The 7,617-nt window shown below is 45.8% G+C and overlaps 1 pseudogene; it reads right to left on the bottom strand.

Annotated features, from left to right (window-relative positions):
• Positions 1-2,339: 2,339 nt before the first annotated feature.
• On the bottom strand, positions 2,340-2,726 carry LOC112630612 (annotated as a pseudogene).
• Between the last annotated feature and the right edge of the window lie 4,891 nt (positions 2,727-7,617).

Genomic DNA, 7,617 nt, shown 5'->3' with positions numbered 1-7,617 from the left:
TAGGGAGGATTCCCTCTTTTTCTATTGGTTGGAATAGTTTCGGAAGGAATAGTACCAGCTCCTCTTTGTACCTCTGGTAGAATTCGGCTGTGAATCCATCTGGTTCTGAACTTTTTTTGGTTGGTAGGCTATTTATTATTGCCTCAATTTCAGAGCCTGTTATTGGCCTATTCAGAAATTCAATTTCTTCCTGGTTTAGTCTTGGGAGGGTGTATGTGTCCAGGAATTTATCCATTTCTCCTAGATTTTCTAGTTTATTTGCATAGAGGTGTCTATAGTATTTTCTGATGGTAGTTTGTATTTCTGTGGGATTGGTGGTGATATCCCCTTTATCATTTTTTTATTGTATCTATTTGATTCTTCTCTCTTTTCTTTTTTTTTTTTTTTTTTTTTGAGACGGAGTCTCGCTCTGTCGCCCAGGCTGGAGTGCAGTGGCCGGATCTCAGCTCACTGCAAGCTCCGCCTCCAGGGTTCACGCCATTCTCCTGCCTCAGCCTCCCGAGTAGCTGGGACTGCAGGCGCCCGCCACCGCGCCCGGCTAGTTTTTTTGTATTTTTTAGTAGAGACGGGGTTTCACCGTGTTAGCCAGGATGGTCTCGATCTCCTGACCTCGTGATCCGCCCGTCTCGGCCTCCCAAAGTGCTGGGATTACAGGCTTGAGCCACCGCGCCCGGCCTCTTCTCTCTTTTCTTCTTTATCAGTCTTGCTAGTGGTCTATCAATTTTGTTGACTTTTTCAAAAATCCAGCTCCTGGATTCATTGATTTTTTGAAGGTTTTTTTTTGTGTTTCTATCTCCTTCAGTTCTGCTCTGATTTTAGTTATTTCTTGCCTTCTGCTAGCTTTTGAATTTGTTTGCTCTTGCTTCTCTAGTTCCTTTAACTGTGATGTTAGGCACTAGATCTTTCCTGCTTTCTCTTGTGGGCATTTAGTGCTATAAATTTCCCTCTACACATTGCTTTAATTGTGTCCCAGAGGCCGGGCGCGGTGGCTCAAGCCTGTAATCCCAGCACTTTGGGAGGCCGAGACGGGCGGATCACGAGGTCAGGAGATCGAGACCATCCTGGCTAACATGGTGAAACCCCGTCTCTATTAAGAAATACAAAAAACTAGCCGGGCGAGGTGGCGGGCGCCTGTAGTCCCAGCTACTCGGGAGGCTGAGGCAGGAGAATGGCGTAAACCCGGGAGGCGGAGCTTGCAGTGAGCTGAGATCCGGCCACTGCACTCCAGCCTGGGCGGCAGAGCGAGACTCCGTCTCAAAAAAAAAAAAAAAAAAAAAAAAAAAAAAAAAAAATTGTGTCCCAGAGATTCTGGTACGTTGTGTCTTTGTTCTCACTGGTTTCAAAGAATATCTTTATTTCTGCCTTCATTTCATTATTTACCCAGTAGTAAGGAGTATTCAGTATTCAGGAGCAGGTTGTTCAGTTTCCATGCAGTTGTGTGGTTTTGAGTGAGTTTCTTAATCCTGAGTTCTAATTTGATTGCACTGTGGTCTGAGAGACAGTTTGTTGTGATTTCTGTTCTTTTACATTTGCTGAGGAGTCCTTTACTTCTAACTATGTGGTCAATTTTGGAATAAGTGCGACGTGATGCTCACATGAATGTATATTCTGCTGATTTGGGGTGGAGAGTTCTGTAGATGTCTATTAGGTCTGTTTAGTGCAGAGCTGAGTTCAAGTCCTGGATATCCTTGCTAACCTTCTGTCTCGTTGATCTGTCTAATATTGACAGTGGGATGTTAAAGTCTCCAATTATTACCGTGTGGGAGTCTTAGTCTCTTTTTAGGTCTCTAAGGACTTACTTTATTAATCTGGGTGCTCCTGTATTGGATGCATATATATTTAGGAAGATTAGCTCTTCTTGTTGAATTGATCCCTTTACCATTATGTAACAGCCTTCTTTGTCTCTTTTGGTCTTTGTTGGTTTAAAGTCTGTTTTATCAGAGACCAGGATTGCAATCCCTGCTTTTTTTTTTTTTGCTTTCCATTTGCTTGGTAGATCTTCCTCCATCCCTTTATTTTGAGCTTATGTGTGTCTCTGCACATGAGATGGGTCTCTTGAATACAGGACACTGATGGGTCTTGACTCTTTATCCAATTTGCCAGTCTATGTCTTTTAATTGTGGCATTTATCCCATTTACATTTAAGGTTAATATTGTTATGTGTGAATTTGATCCTGTCATTATGATGTTAGCTGGTTATTTTGCCTGGTTAGTTGATGCAGTTTCTTCATAGCATCGATGATCTTTACAATGTGGCATGTTTTTGCAGTGGCTGGTATTGGGTGTTCCTTTCCATGTTTAGTGCTTCCTTCAGGAGCTCTTTCTTTTTATTTTCCCAAATCTCTTTTATTGGGGGCAATGGGCCTCTTGGGGGTCCTCACTGCATGGCTTGTTCATTGGCACTGCTTCCCGAGTCCTGGGGCTTCATCACATCAGGCAGCTTGGAGGGGTTGGAGAACGGCTCAATGCACAGAGTCTCAAAGGTGTCATCTGCCCAGAAGGCCAGCCCCACTGTGGCTGGGGCCTGTGGCCGTGCTGTTTGACTGGTGAAGCCATACTCACCGAGTATTTTGCCATCATCCAAGATGGTCATCCTTGTACAGCCGCTGCTCATCAGGAGGCAGGTTGAGGATGCCCTCGACAATGCGCTTCAGCTCGAACACTGTGCTGGACTGCTTGGCGTCCATGAAGATGGTGGTCTTGTGGCGCCAGATCATGAGGAACATGTCCTGGGGGTGGCGGACTGGTGTGAGCACTAAGCCTGGCCCCCAGTGTGGCCAAGCCGCCCCCTGCCGCCCCCGGCCCGGCCCAGCCCGGCCACCAGGAGCTCTTGTAAGGCAGGCCTGGTGGTGACAAAATCTCTTAGCATTTGCTTGTCTGTAAAGGATTTTATTTCTCCTTCACTTATGAAGCTTAGTTTGGCTGGATATGAAATTCTGGGTTGAAAATTCTTTTCTTTAACAATGTTGAATATTGGCCCCCCCCCTTCTGGCTTGTAGAGTTTCTGCTGAGAGATCTGCTGTTAGTCTGATAGGCTTTCCTTGTGGGTAACCCGACCTTTCTCTCTGGCTGCCCTTAACAATTTTTCGTTTATTTCAACCTTGGTGAATCTGACAATTATGTGTCTTGGGGTTGCTCTTCTCTAGGAGTATCTTTGTGGTGTTCTCTGTATTTCCAAATTTGAATATTGGCCTGTCTTGCTAGGTTGGGGAAGTTCTCCTGGATAATATCCTGCAGAGTGTTTTCCAACTTGGTTCCATTCTCCTCGTCACTTTCAGCCACACCAAACAGGTGTGGATTTGGTCTTTTCACATAGTCCCATATTTCTTGGAAGATTTGTTCATTTCTTTTCACTCTTTTTTCTCTAAACTTCTCTTCTCACTTTATTTCATTAATTTGATGTTCGATCACTGATACCCTTTCTTCCACTTGATCAAATAGGCTATTGAAGCTTGTGCATGCATCACATAGTTCTTGTGCCATGGTTTTCAGCTCCATCAGGTCATTTAAGGTCTTCTCTACACTGTTTATTCTAGTTAGCCATTCATCTATTTTTTTTTCAAGGTTTTCAGCTTCCATGTGATGAGTTTAACCTCTTCCTTTAGCTCGAAGAAGTTTGTTATTACCGAGCTTCTGAAGCCTACTTCTGTCAGCTCGTCAAAGTCATTCTCCATCCAGCTTTGTTCCATTGCTGGCAAGGAGCTGCAATCCTTTGGAGAAGAAGAGGTGCTCTAGTTTTTAGAATTTTCAGCTTTTCTGCTCTGGTTTCTCCCCATCTTTGTGGTTTTATCTACCTTTGGTCTTTGATGTTGATGACCTACATATGGGGTTTTGGTGTGGATGTCCTTTTTGTTGATGTTGATGCTATTCCTTTCTATTTGTTAGTTTTCCTCCTAACAGTCAGGTCCCTCAGTTGCAGGTCTGTTGGAGTTTGCTGGAGGTCCACTCCAGACCCTGTTTGCCTGGGTATCACCAGCAGACGCTGCAGAACAGCAAATATTGCAGAACAACAAATATTGCTGCCTGATCCTTCCTCTAGAAGGTTCATCCCAGAGGGGCACCTGCCTGTATGAGGTGTCAGTCAGCCCCTACTGGGATGTGTCTCCCAGTTAGGCTACACGGGATCAGGGACCCACCTGAGGAGGCAGTCTGTCCGTTCTCCAAGCTCATACACTGTGCTGGGAGAACCACTGCTCTCTTCAGAGCTGTCAGACAGGGACATTTAAGTCTGCAGAAGTTTCTGCTGCCTTTTGTTCAGCTATGCCCTGCCCCCAGAGGTGGAGACTACAGAGGCAGCTGACCTTGCTGAGCCGCAGTGAGCTCTGCCCAGTTGGAGCTTTGCTGGCTGCTTTGTTTACCTACTCAAGCCTCAGCAATAGTAGACGCCCCTCCCCCTGCCAGACTGTTGCCTTGATCTCAGACTGTTGATCTAGCTACCTTGATCAGACTGTTGACTGCTGCCTTGATCTCAGACTGCTGTGCTAGCAGTGAGCAAGGCTCCGTGGGCGTGGGACCCACCAAGCCAGGCACGGGATATAATCTCCTGGCATGCTGTTTGCTAAGACCATTGGAAAAGTGCAGTATTTGTGTGGGAGTGTCCCATTTTTCTCGGTACCATCTGTCATGGTTTCCTTTGGCTAGGAAAGGGAAATCACCCTACCTCTTATGCTTCCCAGGTGAGGTGATGCCCTGCCCTGCTTCGGCTCACCCTCCACGGGCTGCATCCACTGTTCAACCAGCCCCAGTGAGATGAAGCAGCTACCTCAGTTGGAAATGCAGAAATCACCTGTCTTCTGTGTCGATCATGCTGGAAGCTGCATATCAGAGCTGTTTATATTTGGCCATCTTGGAATGGAATCTATTTTTTTCTTTTGAGACAGGGTTCCACTCTGTCACCCAGGCTGGATTGCAGTGGTGTGATCTTGGTTCACTGCAGCCTCAACCTCCCATGCTCAAGCAATATTCCTACCTCAGGCTCCTAAGTAGCTGGGACTACAGGAACATGCCATTATGCCAGGCTATTTTTGCATTTTTTTGTAGAGACAGGGTTTCCCATGTTGCCCAGGATGATCTTGAACCTCTGAGCTCAAACAATCCTCCCGCCTTGGCCTCCCAAATGGACTTCTAAAAACGCTAAATGAGGCTGGGCACGGTGGCTCATACCTGTAAATCCAGCACTTTGGGAGGCCAAGGTGGGCTGGTCACCTGAGATCAGGAGTTCAAGACCTGCCTAGTCAACATGCCAAACCCCATCTCTACTGAAAATACAAAAATTAGCAGGGTGTGGTGGTGCATTTCTGTAATCTCAGCTACTCAGGAGGCTGAGGCAGAAGAATCACTTGCATCTGGGAGGCAGAGACTGCAGTGAGCCGAGATTGTGCTACTGCTGCACTCCAGCCTGGGTGACAGAGCAAGACTCAATCTCAAAAAAAAAAAAAAAAAATGCTGAATGATTCTTAAACTGCAGGATGTCATTAAGTTTCACAGATAACTTTTTTCCCTTTTCTTCAAGCTCTTAATACATTTGGAGAAATAAAACTCCAAATATTAGAGAAGGCTGTTTTGAATTTGTCAGTCTGATAGGCATATGATAATAAACTGAAATAATATTGGAAAATTACCATGGGCATCTTTTTTTTAGGATCTTCACTTTTTACTGCCTCTGTCTCAGAAAAAGAGCCTTAGTCATTGAGAACCACATTACACAGACTAGATAGACAGAATATAAACATGTGCAGCCACTTACTTACCTTATCATACAGCACATACAGCTCGGCACACGCAGAAGCTGCTGTTCCCTGCAGGGAATGGCTTCCCCCAGATCAGGCAAGCCAAGCCCATGCCCCCTAAGTGGGTCTGGAGATGAGTCAGACTTGCAGGTCTTTATGGCCAGGCTCTCTGTGTTGGCTTGGGCTTCGTTGAGTCAGTCCAAGAAGGATTTCCCAGGATACCCTTGGGAAGGGTAAATTGGGTAAAGTTGGGAGTGGCCTGAAAATCTGGTACTTCTGGTAGGAGAGGGCTGTACAGAGGCTCTTCCTGAGTCTGGGGGACAGTATAAAGTCAGGCTGTGCAAAATGGGACAGGTTTGGCTCTGTGGCGAGGACTCCTCCTTGTAGTGTCCTACAAGGGACTCCAGAGGTGATCTGGTGGGCTAGGACCTCCTCACACCGCCAGGCTTGCTCTCTGGCCTTTGGGGTGGCCGAGCCTAACTTCACGTTTGCCTGTCTCCCCTTCCTCACTATTCTCTGAGCCCTAGTGGCCTTCTTTCTCCTTTTCCACTAAGCCAGTCTTGTTCCCACCTCACGCTCTTTGCAGTTGCTTTTGCTGTAACTTTCTGTCTTTTAAATTTATTTTTCTATTTTTTTCATGTTAATTAATTAATTAGTTAATTAAATTTTATTTTTTTGAGATGGATTTTCACTCTTGTTGCCCAGACTGGAGTGCAGTGGTGCGATCTCAGCTCACTGCAACTTCTGCCTTCCAGTTTCAAGTGATTCTCTTGCTTTAGCCTCCTGAGTAGCTGGAATTACAGGTGCCTGTCACCATGTCTGCCTAATTTTTTTGTATTTTTAGTAGAGACAGGGTTTCACCATGTTGGCCAGGCTAGTCTCCAGCTCTTGACTTCCTGATCTGCCCGCCTTGGCCTCCTAAAGTGTTGGGATTACAGGCATGAGCCACTGTGCCAGCCTATTTATTTATTTATTTTTTGAGACGGAGTTTCATTCTCGATGCCCAGGCTGGAGTGCAATGGCGTGGTCGCGGCTCTCTGCCACTCAGGTTCAAGTAATTCTCCTGCCTCAGCCTCCCAAGTAGCTGGGATTACAGGCACATACCACCAAGCCTGGCTAATTTTGTATTTTTAGTAGAGGCAGGGTTTCTCCCTGTTGGTCAGGCTGGTCTCGAACTCCCGACCTAAGGTGATCCGCACCCCCTCAGCATCCCAAAGTGCTGGGATTACATGTGTGAGCCTCTGCGCCCACCTATTTATTTATTTTTAGTTGATAATAATTGTGTATATGTATGGGGTACAATGTGACATTTTGATCTATGTACACATTGTAGAAAGAGTCAATCAAGTTAGTTAACGTATCCATTACCTTACCAACTTATCATCTTTTTTTCTTGTGGTGAGAATGTTAAAAATATATTGTTTTAGCAGTCTTTTTTTTTTGAGACCAAGTCTTGCTCTGTTGCCTAGGCTGGACAGTGCCGTGGTATGATCTCAGCTCTCTGCAACCTCCACCTCCCAGATTCAAGTGATTCTTCTACCTCAGCCTCCTGAGTAGCCAGAATTACAGGCACACGCCACCATGCCCAGTTAATTTTTTGTATTTTTAGTACAGATGGGGTTTCACCATGTTGGCCAGGCTGGTCTCTAACTCCTGACCTCAAGTGATCCATCCACATTGGTCTCCCAAAGTGCTGGGATTACAGGCGTAAGCCACTGCGCTCAGTTCTTTTAGTAGTTTTGAAATACACATTATTGGCCGGGCGCGGTGGCTCAAGCCTGTAATCCCAGCACTTTGGGAGGCCGAGGCGGGTGGATCACAAGGTCAGGAGATCGAGACTATCCTGGCTAACATGGTGAAACCCCGTCTCTACTAAAAATACAAAAAA

Source organism: Theropithecus gelada, chromosome 8 (assembly GCF_003255815.1).
Source record: "Theropithecus gelada isolate Dixy chromosome 8, Tgel_1.0, whole genome shotgun sequence".
Lineage (NCBI taxonomy): Eukaryota > Metazoa > Chordata > Mammalia > Primates > Cercopithecidae > Theropithecus > Theropithecus gelada.
Note: the sequence above shows the minus strand (reverse complement) of the source record. Positions and strands in the feature narration are given on the sequence as shown.